This window comes from Octopus bimaculoides, chromosome 1, assembly GCF_046866305.1.
Source record: "Octopus bimaculoides isolate indiv1 chromosome 1, ASM4686630v1, whole genome shotgun sequence".
NCBI lineage: Eukaryota > Metazoa > Mollusca > Cephalopoda > Octopoda > Octopodidae > Octopus > Octopus bimaculoides.
In genome coordinates this window covers 146,721,608-146,740,723 of record NC_142928.1, presented here as the reverse complement: position 1 = coordinate 146,740,723, position 19,116 = coordinate 146,721,608, and the positions used below count along the sequence as shown (strand labels likewise).

General features: G+C 34.2%; 1 protein-coding gene across 11 annotated transcripts in view; it reads right to left on the bottom strand.

Moving 5' to 3' along the window:
- Positions 1–19,116, bottom strand: part of LOC106868068 (parathyroid hormone 2 receptor) — a 729,233-nt gene that overhangs the window by 277,889 nt on the left and 432,228 nt on the right. The gene's annotated exons all lie outside the window — the stretch shown is intronic.

Here is a 19,116-nt window from a genome sequence, read left to right as displayed (position 1 = left end):
ATCAAAATATTCTTTTTTACTCTAGGCACAAGGACCGAAAACTTTTGGGGAGGGGGCCAGTCAATTAGATCGACCCCAGTACACAACTTGTACTTAATTTATCGACCCTGAAAAGATGAAAGGCAAAGTCGACCTCTGTGGAATTTGAACTCAGAACGTAAAGACAGACTAAATACCGCTAAGCGTTTCGCCTGGCGTACTAATGCTTGTGCCAGCTCGCCGCCTTATCTACATCAAAATATTGCTCGCGCTTATGGTTCCATACTGCTTTTACAAGTACAAACACCATAAACCGCATACCCTGAAAGATAATTTTCCTTGTTGGGTAGGAGTTAAGCGTTCACTTCCCAGCACCACGCAAAAATTAACCACAGACTTTCTTTTTAGCGCTTCTTTCTATAAAGTCATATGCCCGAGCCGACGAGGGAGCCTGTATGTAGTCACATGACATGTTCGAAATGGCATCCAGATCTTCCCCAACCTGCCGATTTCCAAAAGGGACAAGTGATTCTCTAAAGGTGGGGAGCGTGTCTGTCTCGGAAGAAATACATTTCGTCATATGTCTATTGGTTTAAGGCGAACTTGAAGTTAAACTGTAACAACAAAAGTAATAGTCGTTTCGTTCGCTAAAAACAGTAGCCAAATATCCCTCAAATCATACCGTAACGCTTTACAGAAGAAGGACCCTCAATTAATTTCTGTATAGTATATGAAAACATTTTATACACACACAAACACACACGCACGCGTACAGGATGTTCATGGTTAGAATGTCTAAGCTATAACGACCCCTTATTTCTTAAGTCTGGTAGTTATTCTATTGGACTCTTTTGCCGAACTGCTCATTTATAAAGACATAAACTAACCAACACCAGTTGTCAAGTGGTAGTTGGGAACAAACGCAAACATACACATATGCACAGACTTACTATATATATATATATATATATATATATATATATATACATATAAATACATATATATATACATTCATATATATACATACATATATATACATACATATATATGCATACCTACACACACACACACACACACACACACACACACACACACACACATATATATATATACACAGGGAGCTGTGAATATATTGTCCAAATTACGCAAAAATGAAAATAACACTGACACCTCATTTTAAAAGATATATTTACCAAAATTGTATAAAAGTATCTTGAAATACTAATCGCCATTGGCTTCAACAACGGCCTCCAGACGGCTTCGGAATCTCCTGCAACTATTCTGGACAGTCCCCTTGTTTAAGTTGGTGAATGCTGCCATAATCCTTGCCTTCAGTTCATCTTTGGTTCTACAAGGATACTTGTCGGTATCTCGCTCAACTGCGCCCCACACAAAATAATCAAGGGGGTTGCAGTCTGGGGAGTTAGGTGGTCCGATGTTAGGGGTTATGTGGTCGCAGAAATTGTCTGACAGCCATGACTGGGATCTCCTGCTTGTGTGGTATGGAGCAGGGTCCTGTTATCAGACTCAGCGTCTTCCAGGCAGGCACCCTCTTGACCCAGCGCAGTACTACCTCCTTCAGGCACTTGATGTAGGCCTCCTTGTTGAGTGTGAGACCGTATAGGAATATGAATGTCGGTATAACGTGGCCATTACTAGTGATCACTCCAAACGCCATGATGTTGACTGGATGTTTGATTTTTATCACTCTCGGTACATGTCCTCAGATTAACACTCAAACACTCTGAAATGTTCGTATTGGAGCTTCCGGCGTGAATGCCAAGCAGTGCAGCATGTTTCCAAATTTCTGGCAGAGTGAATTGTGTCATGGTGCTGCTTTTCTCACAGACGGTGCCCAGCTGACCCTACTATACTGTGCAGTCAACAAAATCAAAAACAAACAGTGCGCATCCTCGAAATTTTAAATATAAAATGGTGACAATTTACACATCGATCCCAGAGTGTGTGTGTATATATATATATATATATATATATATATATATATATATATATATATATATATATATATATATATACTTTATAACGTGAAACTCTGAGTAACAGCTTTTGTTATATTTCTGCTGCTTTTAAATAAAGCATATTACTTTACCTCTGCTATCTGAGTATTCTTTTTCCCTCCTTCTTTCACATTTATGTGCTTACTCCGGTACATATATATATATAGAATGTGTGGGCTGAAAAATTCCTGGCTTTGGGTAAAAAGAAAATACAGGAGGATCAACTAATGATTTTATTCACCATATTTCCCTCTCAGATTCACACACTTATTGCAGCGGTCCTGCTAAGCGCACTCTCAAGTTTAGGCCTCCAGCCAAGCTCTTCGCAATACACTTAAAGCTAGGAACTTTTTCAGCACTCCTCGTATATATATATATATATATATATATATATATGTATATATATATATATATATATATATATATATATATATATATATATATATATATATATATATAGTTATTAATATTTCTAAGTCTCTCTAAAGGAGACTACGGCAGCGGTACTGGAAATTAATAGTTATCGCCAAGCCAACATGGCAGTACCAAAATTAGGACGAAAGCTGCCGTGAATTAGCTCCAAGAAGCCATCACCTCTAGCTAGCTATGTGACACACGAAACCTGTGTCCTTTATAACCTTCGAACAGGGGAGGTCAGCAGCTCCCCCTTGCTGGTTTGGCATCTGCAGACTAGTTTCAGGGTGTTGCCTCTTGTCAATGCAGAGCAGCCAAGCTCCAGCCAGGCGGCGCTACTGACTGTCTGTTCGAAGGTTATTTATCTAATTTCAGTGGAATCTATCCACTGGTTTTCAGAAATAGAGTTATTAATATTTCTAAGTCTCTCTAAAGGAGACTACGGCAGCGGTACTGGAAATTAATAGTTATCGCCAAGCCAACATGGCAGTCCCAATATATATTATATATATATATATATATATATATATATATATATATATATATATATATATATATATATATATATATAATATATATATATATATATATATATATATAAATGATCTTGCAGTTTACGTCTATTAGATTCGTTCAGAAGACATTCCATCTTTCCACGCTTAAGCAGAAGGCACTTCTCCAAGGAGGCCTCGCCAATGGGACTGAATCCGACATCACTTGGTTGAAAATGGAGCTTCTTAACCACATAGCCATGTCTACGCACCATGAATAATTAATGAACACAACTTTATATATTTGTAGTTTTGAACAAATACTGTAAGAAATATTTAACTATTTTGCTGTTGTTGCTTTTGCTGCTGCTGCTCTTTTTGTTGTGCTCGCTGTTCAGAATACACAAAAGAATAATTATTTGTATATCTGAATGAGCTTGTGCATAATTTGTAGCGTAATTTCATTCCCCACGAGTTTTTCCTGAAGAGAGATGCCCTCTGTCAAATTGATGTACTCTTGTCACTCTATGTGAAGTCTTACGGTGGAACAATGCTTATTTGTATTACAGGTCATTTTTCAATATCTCTTCTTCACATGATAATATTGGCGGCGAATTGGCAGACTCATTTGAATGTCTGACGGAATATTTGTGTAGTAGTTGCGCCGCCTCATTATGTTCTGAGTTCAAATCGTACCGAACTCATATTAATTTTTCATCCTTCGTAGGTTGATGAAATATAATGCCATTCCAGGAAAGCTAGAGCATTGGATGAAATCCATTGTAGTATTTAGTTAGGGTCTTTTACATTCTGAGTACTGAGAGGTATGCGGCAAAATTGTCTGTATCTATCTTTAGAGTTACTCAAAGGCAGGAAACCAGAAATATTATTATATTCTTCCACGAAATATATAAAGTAAGCCGAAGAAATCATCAGGGGTTGTTCGGCAAATTCATGGTACAAAAAAAAATGGTACTTTGCGATAGTTGAATTCTGTCACCTGTAGATTCATAACAAGCCAGAAATATTATTTTTTTATTGAGAGCTAAAAATTGCATCAGAAGGCTGTGTAATATAAATATAAGATTATATATTAAATTACATAGACAATATATAGACATATATTGACAGATAAAATAGTAAAAAAAAAATTTAATATCACTAGAAGTGGTGCTCCTGCATGGTCATAGCATGCTAGCTAAAACGAAGTGAAGAACTAAAGAAACATTGCTTTCTTTTCTTAAGAAAAAAGATAAATCTTACAGGAGATTGTAAAACCAAAATCATACGAAGAAATTTTCTAATATATATATATAATTTAACTATATCAGAGAAAAAAATTGTGAAGTTCCCCCTAAATGAATGATATTTTTTGATAAAAGGCTGAAGTGCACATATATTCCAAAGATATTAGTGTCTCCAAAATAGATATACTATATTGTCAGGTAACCTGATAGAAATATCAGCCGGATCTCCGTCAAATTCAGCCTAATGACTCAAAAAAAGGAAGAACATGTTGGATAATGTATCCCGAGATACATCTAAAATAAGTGGAGACAGATCGAATACCTTTCGTTGTGTGTCTACGCTATATTGACTCGTGTTAAACCCCATTAACATCATTAATGCTGTCGAACGATCGAGATTAGCCGGCTAAATCTATTAGATGTTAGGTCGTTGGTCCTCCGAGGAATAGTAGCCGAAGACTGTAAACAGGATGGCTAAAGCTCGAATGTCTGTGATCAGAGGTCTGTTGGATCTAGGCTGACTTGGATTAAGCAACAACAACAACAACAACAACAACAAATACTACAACTAGTTCATTTTAGATTTTAAGTGCCCCTAGAGGGAGTATTTGCTTACAAATACTTTAAAGAGTCTCTGTTCATCGAAGTTGTTCAATTCACTATACTACATATGTAAGATTCTACCGTATGCTTTTTGCGGCGCTCACGACGACGAAATTAAAAGTATATATTTAGGTTGGTGATTTACATTCTCACTCCTCTTCTCCCATTTGAATCTCATCACGAGAAAAATAGAAGTTAGAAACAATTGGACCTAGAGTTACATATCATTAAATCAACGTTGTATGTATTTCATTGATGGAAAATAAATTCTAAACTTACGTTATTATTTAAAACAAAAGTAAAAGCCACACTCTATGTTTACTTTATCATTAAGAAGCTCATGTAAATTATATTCTCAAATTGTTTTATAAAAAATCACGTAATGATCATGTAATTAGTATCTGTTTCATAAACCACTATTGTCAGCAACATTTGCCTCTGAGCAAGCCTTTCTCACACTGTTCTCTCTAATTGTGATTCTGTTTACGAACCTCTCCTTGAATATGCGCACATACAAGGTTACTGAGCCACTATCACGATAATTTCAGAATACAGGATTTCTTTATGATTCTATTATATTGCAAATTTAAATCTTCCCTTAGCTGCCTCTGGAAGCAAGCAAAAACACAAAATAGAATCCATTCACTCAACCTTCCATCAATTCTTTATATCGATCATTATTACAGAAAAGTTCAGCCTGGAATTTCTTATCAATCAATTTCTTTAGGTTCAATATTCAGTAATGGAAGCATTTCTGCGCCTTTATCTTGCCTACTCCAATGCCATTCAAATGAGCCGAGAAAGATTTAGAGAATTTCAATTTCTACTAAGAGCACACAACACTAATGATTAAGGCATCTAATCAATATTCACTGCAATTTCAACACTTCAGAAAGTATTGATTTCGTTTAGAAAAGGTACTAAAACCATATATTTTAAAGAGACGTAATCAAAAGATTATGTATTAACGTCTTATTGGAATCAATCATTAGTATATTGAGATGCTGTCTTAGCAAAGGTATACAAGAAATTATGTATTCATGTCCTTATTTTAATATAAATTAGATGCATAGCAAGATGTCGTCTTACCGGGAATTCGACAGTAGTTATACTGTACGTGACATCGCCATAGAAGATATTGTTTTGATATCACAATGCATAAACAATAACATCGTTCTAAAAAAAAGTCAACAAAAACAAAACAAAAAACCCAAGCAACCGTCAAGCGAACAAAAATAACGAAGAAAAATAAATGAATATTTTGTATGAAAGATATTTAGTTCATTGCATAGATCTTCATTGTTGTGGATTTCTATTTTTCTAAAGGTGATGTTGATGATGGCCAGGAAGTGACGAAGACAAAAATAGTGAGATAAAAATGATTACGTTACGGTGTATTCAATATACATATCAAAGAACGAATCTAAGAAAACGTTGAGAAACTGATAAGATTTTATTCCTTAAGATTCAAACTACACTGTGGGTACACCAGAGTGCTGTGTATCAATAGTACTGTGGTGACTCCATTATTGCTGTGAACTTATAAACTTCATATCTCTACCAAATGAAACACCGACCTTTGGACAGTTTTCATCAAATTTGCACGTGTGTGTGTGTGTGTATGTGTGTGTGTGTGTGCGCGCGCGTATTTGTGCGTGTGTGTGTGTTGTGTGAATGTGCACGCACACGCACGCACACACATACACACATACAAACAAACACCGGCACATCACCACATTCATACACGTTACATATATGATCCCTTTGTGTGAGTATGACACACACATAGATTTATATAGGACTAAATGCTCCAAAGTGTACTTTTCGAATATTTAAAGTAAGTCTGAAGTTTCATATTCTGATTTTATCACATTCAGCACCACATACACCAAGACAACTGTTATTCATACCACTCCTTACAACCACTACATTATATAACATGTTTGAGATTATTGATAAATCACGTTAACCATAGGGTTGGAAGAATCCAAGTCATCATTAGAATAGTCGCTATGCTTTCTTTTCAGGTTTTAAACGAAGATTTTATTCACCAAGAAATACTTAGTGAAAAGTAACACTTACCGACTCTTAAGTTTAATTTCTTAAAGTAATTTGAGTTGTACAGAACAGTATTTATTCCCAAATCATAAATACAACTGTGCCTCATCAAGAATACATATTTAATGATTCTTTTAGTTCATTCACACAGTAAAACAAAAATGAAATCGCTCTAAGAAGCTTGTTACTTCACTTCAAATTGAACAATATAATATTGCTTTCAAATTTTGGTATAACGCTAGAAATTCGGTGGGGAGGGGATAAGATAATTACAACAACTGGTACTTATTTTAACGACCCGAATCGGGATTTGAACTCAGAACGTAAGTAATGCCGCTAAGCACTTATTCCGTAGCGGTAACGATTGTGCCAGCTCACCACCTAATTTTAAAATATATTAAATATGCACAAAAGACAGCAAACTGGCAGAATCGTTAGTACTCCGAGAAAAATGCTAAACGGTATTGCGTCCGTTTTTACGTTCTGAGTTCAAATTCATCCGAGGTCGACTTTACTTTTTATCGTTTCGGGTCGATAAATTAAGTACCAGTTAAGCACTAGGGGCGATGTGATCGATGTATCCGCTCCCCCCAAACTTGTTGGTCTTGAACCAAATTTTGAAACCAGTATTTAATGTGCACGCATAGATATTGTTGCAGCACAAAGCACACTAGCGAACACACGACATATAAAGAGGAGAAAATGAACTCACATGGCACGTAAGGAGATGTTAATGCAACGGATAGAATGTCTTGCAGTGTTTGATCCGAATTCAGCTACCACAATGATCAACTTTGTCTTTCATTCTTTCGATGTGCATAAGGAGAATACCACTCCAGTGGGGGGGGGGGGGGATTTCAAAACGTTGGAGCAGATGCTTTGTGGTATCTATCACAGCTATTTGTATTAAAATGTAGGATGGTATGAGAAAGGAAGCATGGACAACTGCCGGTTTTCATGAAATAATTGCACAAATCTGATTCTCGAAGTGGAACTTCTAGGTGCAACTGTATGCACCAAAGAGTCACCGAGATCCCAGGATATTTTATACCGAAATATCTATCGAATACTTCTACACAATTATACTTTATAGTTACATATTTTTTTTTATCTTGAGCAATTTCTATTCCATTGTTTTGGAATATGATATCAGAATATGAAAAACAAACTCAAACTTAGATATAGTGAGTTTAGTTGGTGCCGGCATCGTTGTGCAGGAGCAGGCATGGCTCTTACAGTAAACAGCCTCGCTTTGCAATCACGTGCTTTCCCGTTCAGTCCTCTTGCGTGGCATTTTGAGTAAGTGCCTTCTACTATAGACCCGGGTCAACCAGTTACTTGTGAGTGAATTTGGCAAACAGAGTATGGAATTTCGTACTGTTTGTCTATCTCTATATATATATGTGTATGTGTGTGTGTCTTTGTCGCCAACGGTTAACAACCCTCTCCAATGGTAGGGTTCAGACTAGAAGTATTTAAGTTAGGACTAATAAATTCGTTATCCACTGAACTACTGATTAGTGCACGTTTAAAAAATATCTTTCCTCTTAGATGATGGGTCAGTTCTGAAATACCAGAATACTCTTGACCCCACGACATACGAACTAATCCAAACACGTGAACTTCGCTACATAATTTTACCACAACAAACCTCCACCAAATTTTTCGGGTCTTGTTTTTGCAAGTACAATGATGAAGAAAATTATAAACTTCATTAAACCTACCTCAGACGCAGACCAAACTTTGAGGCATTTAAACTTATTTAGTATGAAATAGAAGGATAGAATTAAACAAGAGAATATTATTAATAATTGATACTGACTGTCAGAAACTTATGTTATTGTGTAGGGATGTGTATGTATATTTATATATTTATGCATATAATCTCGCACACACACATATACGATTGCAAAAATATAATACATATATACACACGCTCTCAATACTCATAAATACTGAAATATGAAACTGACACTTGAAAATAAATATATGTTTATAAAAAATACATGTGTATGTTAATATATACTTTTCCGGACACAAACTGACTTGTCTGAACGTCTCTTGCTTAACATAAAACGTCTGATACTGCGTTTATCGAAAGAGAGTATGTTGAAGATATCAAGATTAGTAAAACAGAAATTGAAAACCGGAAAGATATTGTTTTATTTGTATATAATCAGTATGCTTCTATCATGACCCTTATCTCCGCTGATGACATCATCATACGTTTTATATTTAACATTGACTGATAGGAGTGAATATATCATTGCTATTATGTAAAAATTGTCGTATGTCCAAATTTGGCCAAATGCGTTTTTCTCTATTTAATTTTGATTGCAATAGTCCGTTCTTTTGGTCAAGCTAGCGTATCTCCAGCTGCTTCAGATGCCAAGATATGAAAATTGTCAAAGCGTAGTACAACGGTTTAGCATTTTCCAAAAGTGTAGTAAGTCCCACATACGAGAGTTTTGCAAAAATATTTCTGATTGAAAATATCATATATGCATGGAGTTACGATTTTATGCAAACAAAGTATCATTGTTAAGCTGAAACTCGTTAATATTAATTAGAAATAGAATGGGGAAACTATTTTTTCGTTTTCTGAGAAAGCAACACTTTGAACTTACGACACTTTTGCATAATAGCAACGATATACATACATACATATATATATATATATATATATACATATATATATATATATATATATATATATATATATAATATATATATAAATTTAGATTCAAGGTGAATATGGTACTTAAGTTTAGGCACCAAAATTTTGTATGGTATTATCCAAACAATTCCCAAAATAAGGTGATTAAAAAAATCAAAATAAGCAACAAGGATATTCAAGGTTACTGCAGTATGATCGTTTCATGCGACTCCATTTATTTAAGCAATGTGAGTATTACATTAAATGTTAAATGCAGAGCAATCTTCAGCTACACAAAGATACAGAAAATTTACTGAAATTTCATTGCAGTAGAAGGACATATTACTGTTGTAACTACACTGTTTGAATGTAATATGTCCTTCTACTGTATGTATGAAAATTGTCAAAGCGTAGTACAACGGTTTAGCATTTTCCAAAAGTGTAGTAAGTCCCACATACGAGAGTTTTGCAAAAATATTTCTGATTGAAAATATCATATATGCATGGAGTTAAGATTTTATGCAAACAAAGTATCATTGTAATATGTCCTTCTACTGTAATATGTCCTTCTACTGTAATATGTCCTTCTACTGTAATATGTCCTTCTACTGTAATATGTCCTTCTACTGAAATGAAATTTCAGTAAATTTTCTGATATATATATGTATATATATATATAAAGCTTTCGATAGGGTAGACCATCGATACTTGGAGGCTGTCCTCATAGCAGCCGGTTTCGGTCCCGTCTTCCGCGGCTGGATGGCTGTCTTGTACAGAGGCATCCGTTCGGTAATTTGCGTGAATGGGCATCTATCGAGACCTTTCGACATTGCACGTTCGGTCCGTCAGGGATGCCCCCTCTCGTCGCTTCTGTACGTATTGACTCTCGAGCCACTACCGTGGAAGCTGGTGACAGTGAGGGGCATCCCGCGAGAACTGGGGTGTGGGACGAGCATGCCCGCATACGCGGACGACGTCACCGTCATAGTGTCTAGCCACGAGCACATCGAACTGGTCAGCGAGATGCTGAAAGACTACGAAGTGGTGATGGGAGCGAAAATCAACCGGGAAAAGTTGGTGGGCTTATTGCTCGGCACCTGGAGAAGCAAGCCCATGCCGTCTAGCAGCGTCTGGTTCGGTCCGGACCTCCAAATAGAGAAGAACTGGGACAAGATAACGAGTAGGGCGGCCACTCTCTCCCGGTAATGGGCCGAGAGGAAGCTCTCCCTAAAAGGTCGGGCGGAGGTGGCGAACGCTTACATCGCGTCCGTCATCAACTACCGCATGACCGTCGTGCCTTGTCCCGACCCTACCATCACTAAACTGGAACGCATCCTCTTCCGTTTCTTGTGGAAAGTAAGCGTTCCGCTGAAAGGAGGGCTGGGCATGCCGTGGTTGATGATACAAAGACATGCGCTGAGACTGCGACATCTCCGGCTCTACGTAGACGACGGTAAGCAGGCGTGGTCGCCATTTCTCCGGCGCGCTTTCCCGTAGCTCGTCTCTATGACCGAGCTGCAGTCGTGGATCAAGAAGAGGCCGTGGAAGGGCGAATGGTACCGCGAGTGTCGCGTTGCTCTCGAGCAACTCTTCCATACCGGGTCGACCTTGAGCGACTGCATCACAACCAAAGCATTCTATAAGGGATTGGTGGAGGGGAGGTACGACGACGATCTCGGGGCGAACCTGGGCATCGACGAGGAATACCTGACCCGCCTGTTCAAGACGTCTTTCGGGCCGGGACCTATGGACAACTTCCAGAGATCCCTGGTCTGGCAGTGTTACCGAGAAGCGCTACTCGTTCGGGATAAGCTCTACAGACACGGCTCGAGAACCACAGGGCCGACCTGCCCAAGATGCGGTCAGAGCGACGAAACCGTTCTGCACGCACTCGTGCAGTGTCTAACCATTTCCAGCCTGTGGGCTTATGTCGAACGACTGCTGTCACGTGTGGGACGAGTCGGTTTACCAGCCGAGTCTATCGTCAATATTGTCACGCCTCCTTCCTTCAAACGTGAAGGAAGAGCTATTTTCATCGTACTTATGGCTACGGTGAAAGAATTTATCTGGTGGACGTGTCTGAAAAGATTGGAGACAAACACTTTCCTCTCTGGTCAATCTCTCATCAACTTCTTCAAGTATCACTTGAAAAGGAAGGTGAGAGTAGAGAAGCAAGTTTTGTCTAGCGAATGTTTCACAAAAAGATGGGTGAATGTAGCAAGGATGGCACGTATGAATGACGAATCCACCTTGAGCATGATCCTATCAACCGAAAAAAAAAAAAATTAAAACAGAGAGTTACTTGTAAATAAATGTCTTAATATGTGACATTATTGCCCGAGGTTACCGTGATCTTTTCGTAGGTTTTTCTTTTCACGGATAAACGTCCCCATTTCTTGGGAATTTTTTGTACTACTTCGACTTTTGTTGTGTATATCCAAAAACGACTTCGATCCCTTTTGATCGCTGTCCCTACTTTTGTTTTTTTTTACTTTGTTTTCGCCCCCCTCGAAAAAAAACAAACTCTACATTGTATTTGTCCCTTCTATGTCCAGCCCTGTGTGGCCAATAAAGAAAGTTATCTATCTATCTATCTAGATGTCTGTGTAAGTGATTATAAATAATATATTTTACTTTAAATAATTTGTTCTGTTGTCTATGTTTGCATGATTGAAAAATTCAAGCGATATTAATGAAATCTGTTATGACACATTCGTCACTGTAAGACTTGTCTTGTTTTCATTGTTGTTATTATGCACCAGATCAATGCTAGTAGATCAGTTCTCGTGAAATTAACGTGCAAGTGGCTGAGCACTCCACAGACACGTGTACCCTTAATGTAATTCTCGGGGATATTCAGCGTGACACAGTGTGACAAGGCTGACCGTTTGAATTACAGGCACAACAGAAACAGGAAGTAAGAGTGAGAGAAAGTTGTGGTGAAAGAGTACAGCAGGGTTCGCCACCATCCCCTGCTGGGGCTTCGTGGAGTTTTAGGTGTTTTTGCTCAATAAATACTCACAACGCCCGGTCTGGGAATCGAAACCGCGATCCTATGACCTCGAGTCCGCTGCCCTAACCACTGGGCCATTGCGCCTCCACAGATCAGTTCTATTATAAAGAAAAGAAAAAAAAAACATTCACGCGTAAAGTATTCTATCCTTTATTCCGGTTTGAGGTATCTAGGACCACACTATACAACGTGAGTCCTTCATTTTCCAGGATGACAGGGAGCAAATTCAAGTGATATCTAATTTCTGGTAGTAAAACGATCTATGGGTAATACAAACTCCGTCGTTAGCACACTCGTGTTCAATCAATAATGTTTTAAGATATCTTACCAAAGGATCTAGAGCCATGACCATCCAGCCTTTTAATCAGATGCAGTCAATCTAAGACATATATATGTGCGTGTGTAGAGTACATTATTCAATGTGTCCTTTCTTTTGTAAAACAACAGTATGAAATATTGGAAGATGTGGCTACCATTTCTCTTCTACTATGTGATCGCAACTTGAAGGAAGTAATGTGTCTGTTCGTGACATGACTAAACGTGTTCTCAAATTTAGTGTCTTTCTCGTATCATCATCACATTAACTGATGAACACATACACATATCTATATACATAACTATATACATATACATAAATGTATATGTGTACATATAGATACATACGTATACATAAATACACGTGTATGTGTATAGATACATAAATTTCTAAATATACGCGTACACACACACATCTGTGTGTGCGTGCGTGTGTGTGAGCAGATATATATGAATATAATATATATATATATATATATATATATATATATATATATATACGCGTGCACTCCTATATATGCATGTGTTTTTATGTGTATATACACATACACACACACACACACATACACACACACACACACACATATATATATATACATACATACATACATATATATGTACATACATACATAATACACACACACATATATATATATACATACATACATACATATATATGTACATACATACATAATACACACACACACATATATATATATATATTTATGTATACTCATGCGAATAGGCATATACAAGCACCCTTAAAAACTTCCATATGATGTACATATATAGACATATATAGTAATATAATGTATATACGCAAAAACAAACATACGTGCAAGTACACACACACACACACACACACACACACACACACTTATATATATATAAAATACAGAAACTCATTATACGCACGAAATCAGTATCATATATCTTGGTGCGATTTAATTGACGAGAGGACTACAATTTTAATTAAAGTTCGGTGATATAAGCTAAGCCAGATCTGTAACAGCTTGCCTGAACAGAATTTATAAGGTCTTACAGGTTGAAGCTACGTTGGTTACAAAATATTACATTCTGACTGAGGCAGGGATGCAACACTTTGGTCATTTAACAGCTGGGTGTTCAAACAGCGATCATTCATGCGTTACATTGTATGAGAGTTAATAATAACAATATTCCTTTGTACTATAGGCACAAAACCTGAGATTTTGAGGGGAGGGGGCTAGTCGATTTCATCGAACCAATATTTCACTGGTACTTAATTTAAATACCCCGAAAGGATGAAAGGCAAAGTCGACCTCGGCGGAATTCGAATCCAAAATGTGAAGTCAAACGAAATACCGCTAAGCATTTCTCCCGGCGACATAATGATTCTACCAGCTCGCCGCCTCATGATAACAACAACAACAACAATAATAATGATAATCCTTTCTATTTTGTGGAGGGGGTTAGTTGATTAGATCGACCTTAGTTGATTAGATCGACCTTTTCGAGCATAAAAGGGTGAAAGGCAAAGTCGACCTCGGCGAATTCGAACTCAGAAATTGAGGTCAAACGAAATCCGCTAAGCATTTCACCCGGCGAGCTAACGATTCTGTCAGCTCACCGCATAATAATAATAATAATAATAATAATAATAATAATAATAATAATAATAATAATAATAATAATAATAATAATAATAATAATAATAATAATAATAATAATAATAATAATAATAATAATAATAATAATAATAATAATAATAATAATAATAATAATAATAATAATAATAATAATAATAATAATAATAATAATAATAATAATAATAATAATAATAATAATAATAATAATAATAATAATAATAATAATAATAATAATAATAATAATAATAATAATAATAATAATAATAATAATAATAATAATAATAATAATAATAATAATAATAATAATAATAATAATAATAATAATAATAATAATAATAATAATAATAATAATAATAATAATAATAATAATAATAATAATAATAATAATAATAATAATAATAATAATAATAATAATAATAATAATAATAATAATAATAATAATAATAATAATAATAATAATAATAATAATAATAATAATAATAATAATAATAATAATAATAATAATAATAATAATAATAATAATAATAATAATAATAATAATAATAATAATAATAATAATAATAATAATAATAATAATAATAATAATAATAATAATAATAATAATAATAATAATAATAATAATAATAATAATAATAATAATAATAATAATAATAATAATAATAATAATAATAATAATAATAATAATAATAATAATAATAATAATAATAATAATAATAATAATAATAATAATAATAATAATAATAATAATAATAATAATAATAATAATAATAATAATAATAATAATAATAATAATAATAATAATAATAATAATAATAATAATAATAATAATAATAATAATAATAATAATAATAATAATAATAATAATAATAATAATAATAATAATAATAATAATAATAATAATAATAATAATAATAATAATAATAATAATAATAATAATAATAATAATAATAATAATAATAATAATAATAATAATAATAATAATAATAATAATAATAATAATAATAATAATAATAATAATAATAATAATAATAATAATAATAATAATAATAATAATAATAATAATAATAATAATAATAATAATAATAATAATAATAATAATAATAATAATAATAATAATAATAATAATAATAATAATAATAATAATAATAATAATAATAATAATAATAATAATAATAATAATAATAATAATAATAATAATAATAATAATAATAATAATAATAATAATAATAATAATAATAATAATAATAATAATAATAATAATAATAATAATAATAATAATAATAATAATAATAATAATAATAATAATAATAATAATAATAATAATAATAATAATAATAATAATAATAATAATAATAATAATAATAATAATAATAATAATAATAATAATAATAATAATAATAATAATAATAATAATAATAATAATAATAATAATAATAATAATAATAATAATAATAATAATAATAATAATAATAATAATAATAATAATAATAATAATAATAATAATAATAATAATAATAATAATAATAATAATAATAATAATAATAATAATAATAATAATAATAATAATAATAATAATAATAATAATAATAATAATAATAATAATAATAATAATAATAATAATAATAATAATAATAATAATAATAATAAACAACTTCTGTAAACAATAAGACCGAAATCAATTATGCAATAAAATCATAACAGCAACATTCATGGTGTTACTCTGCTACTTACGAGCGCAGAAAATAAAGCCACAGACTCTCGGTGCAGAGCAGCAGGTTTAGCTATTATAATTGTGGTAGAAGCGCTACTTAAATATTTTCTACCTCGAAGGGTTAAGACGAGCAAAAGTGGGCAACAACAATGATAGGATCTATCGGCTGCCGATACAACAGCACTGTCGGCCGTAGCTTCGAAAAAGGCGGAAATCGTTTTGTCTTCGGTGTCAGAAACTAATCAGAAAGACGAGGGACTCGTCCCATGATCATAACCAACGAGGACAATGACGAGAAGATAAAAGAAATGTGTCCACAGCAATAGGAACGGTACCAGATTCCAGTCACTGAAACATTACGAGTCACACTTCTAAAGAGAGTGACTTCAAGCCCGGTACAGTAAGAACAACAGCCAGACATCTTGTCTCTCTGCCGTAACAAGCAAGAACAGTACCGTGCAATCGTATTGTGACGAGAAGCTGATGGTAATGAAAGACGGACAAAATTTGAAGAGGAAAAGGAGGAAACACACTTCAGCTAACCGAAAGCAAGCAGCGGAAAACAACGATAAAAGAAAGTGAGAAAGTGAGGATGATTCCTTTATACACTTTATATACCTGCTTCCGCACACATCACATGCTCGTATCGGAATAGTCTTCTCTCTTTCACACTAAATCGGGGATCTCTTAAATTCAGTTTTGCTCTTAGCTTACTTTTACTCCGCAGTTATACACACTAACAGTACATATGCGGCGGTTCATACTTGCTCTCTAGTTTTCTCAAATTCTCTGCATTCATGGGCAATTAAAGTTCGTCCAAAAGCATCATGCAAGCTGCTTTTCACTCTGGGAGAGAAACTCTTTGTTCCGAGAGAGGTAATTGCTTCCTGAACTTATCCATTTTACTTTGGTGACTACGCTTTCAGAATTCCCACTGCCATTGCTAAATAGGTTACTTAAGTACAAAATAGTTTCAAATACTTTTTAGAAGTTGTTCGGGTATAAATTGAATTAATTGTTACTAGTTATTGTATGACACCCTTCTCCCTGTTCTTTTTTTTAACTATTTTCTTGCATGATGATGCTATAATATTCTATTATACGAACCATGCGTGAAATTTTGAGGGGAGGGGAATAGTCGATTACATCGACCCCAGTGTTCAACTGGCACTAATTTTATCGATCCCGAAGGATAAAAGGCAAAGTCGACCTCGATGGAATTTGAACTCAGAACTCAGACAGGCGAGATGCCGCTAAGAATTTTGCCTGGCCCACCGCCTTTATTATTATAATAATATACAAATTATAAATATCCCCACTTGTCTCTTTAACCACTTTTTATAACATGTATGAATGGCAATAAAATAAAAAGACTGATTTTAAATAAAACCTTTCTCTGTGGGTTCAAATACTTCCAAGGTCATCCTTGTCTTTCAATGTTTCGAGCTCGATAAAATAAAAGACCCGTCAGTATTACCTTTCAGACTTTAGAGGTCGATAAAATACAGTATCGGTCATGCACTTGGGTCAGTGAAATCGACTATTTCCTACTCAAAATTCTAGGCCCCGTGCCTAGAGCAGAAAGCATTATAACGAATTTTATCAATTCTAGATGGTGACTGAGAAGAAATTAGCTCAGTTTGGAGGGAGATTTGTGCTTTGAATTTAGATGTTAGTACACATAGGCACATACTTATTTTAGGTACCTTGCAATCATGAGAGTTCTACTACCTCGACTGGTATAGGCGTAAACTACAACAGATGGTGTGATGACTATTATAAGGTACGGAATATAGAATAACAAAAAAAGAAAATGTTTTGTGATACGACGTTTTCATATAATGAGCTCAGCATTAATAATTATCGAGGAAACTAAGCCCATAGAAAGCCTCTATGCTGCTGCTCGACCTGATAGATATAGATATCTCCCATAAATAACATCGTACTCATGTTAGAGGAGGGAAGTATATAACGTTACGTCATATTAATCTTTGATAGCGTTAGAAACATAGGATGAACATCATTGGAATACGTGTGATCAAAGACAATGCTGAATTAAGAAAAATTTTGAAATCTGTATATCTGACAAATATTTGGTTGTTGGGCTGAACACAATATCTTCCAGCATTTATGCTTCCATGATGCAGTCATTTGATTTCAGACCAATGAAATTCTTCACTCTATGATTGTCCAAACTACTTGGCCGTTTGTGAATCTGTCCAATTCTCTCAAAGATTGATGACACCACGATCAACCTTTCTTACGCTTACTTTACGCATCTTTCTCTTAATTGACACCCAAGAGCCATATATGGTGTTTGGCTGCCATGTAACATACAATGTAATCAGCTTGTATCATTACATCAATGCCGATAATAAAATATGGGTAGCATGACAGAGCATTAGTCGTGGCAGAGAAACCAATTAATTTATACTCAGCACTAACAATATAAAAGGAACAGGCAGATATTGATGCCCTTCTTGTGATCATTATCGGATTGTTGTAAGTGGAATAGTTACTGACAGGAATTGAAGTGCTGTAGTGAACTCGGTTCAAATGAGAAAGAGGCAAGTTTCCAAACTTCTCAACACACACAGACACACACACACACACACATGTATGTATGCATACGTATGTAAATATGTGCATTTATGTACATATACATCTCTCTCTCCCTCTTTATATACCGTATATAAAACAAATTACAATTTTGAGCCGTACTTTCCATGTTATAATGAAACAATTGCAACTACAGAATTAAAAATAATACCACAAATGTCAGTCTTTGTTTCAATATATTCTAATATATGTATATACATAACGCGGCGAGATGGTAAAACCGTTAGCTCGCCGGACAAAATGCTTAGCAGCATTTCGTCCGGTTTTACGTTCTGAGTTCAAATTCCACCGTGATCGACTTTGCCTAGTATCCTTTTCGGTGTCGATAAAATAAATACTAGTTGAGTTTCAGGCCTCGTGACTA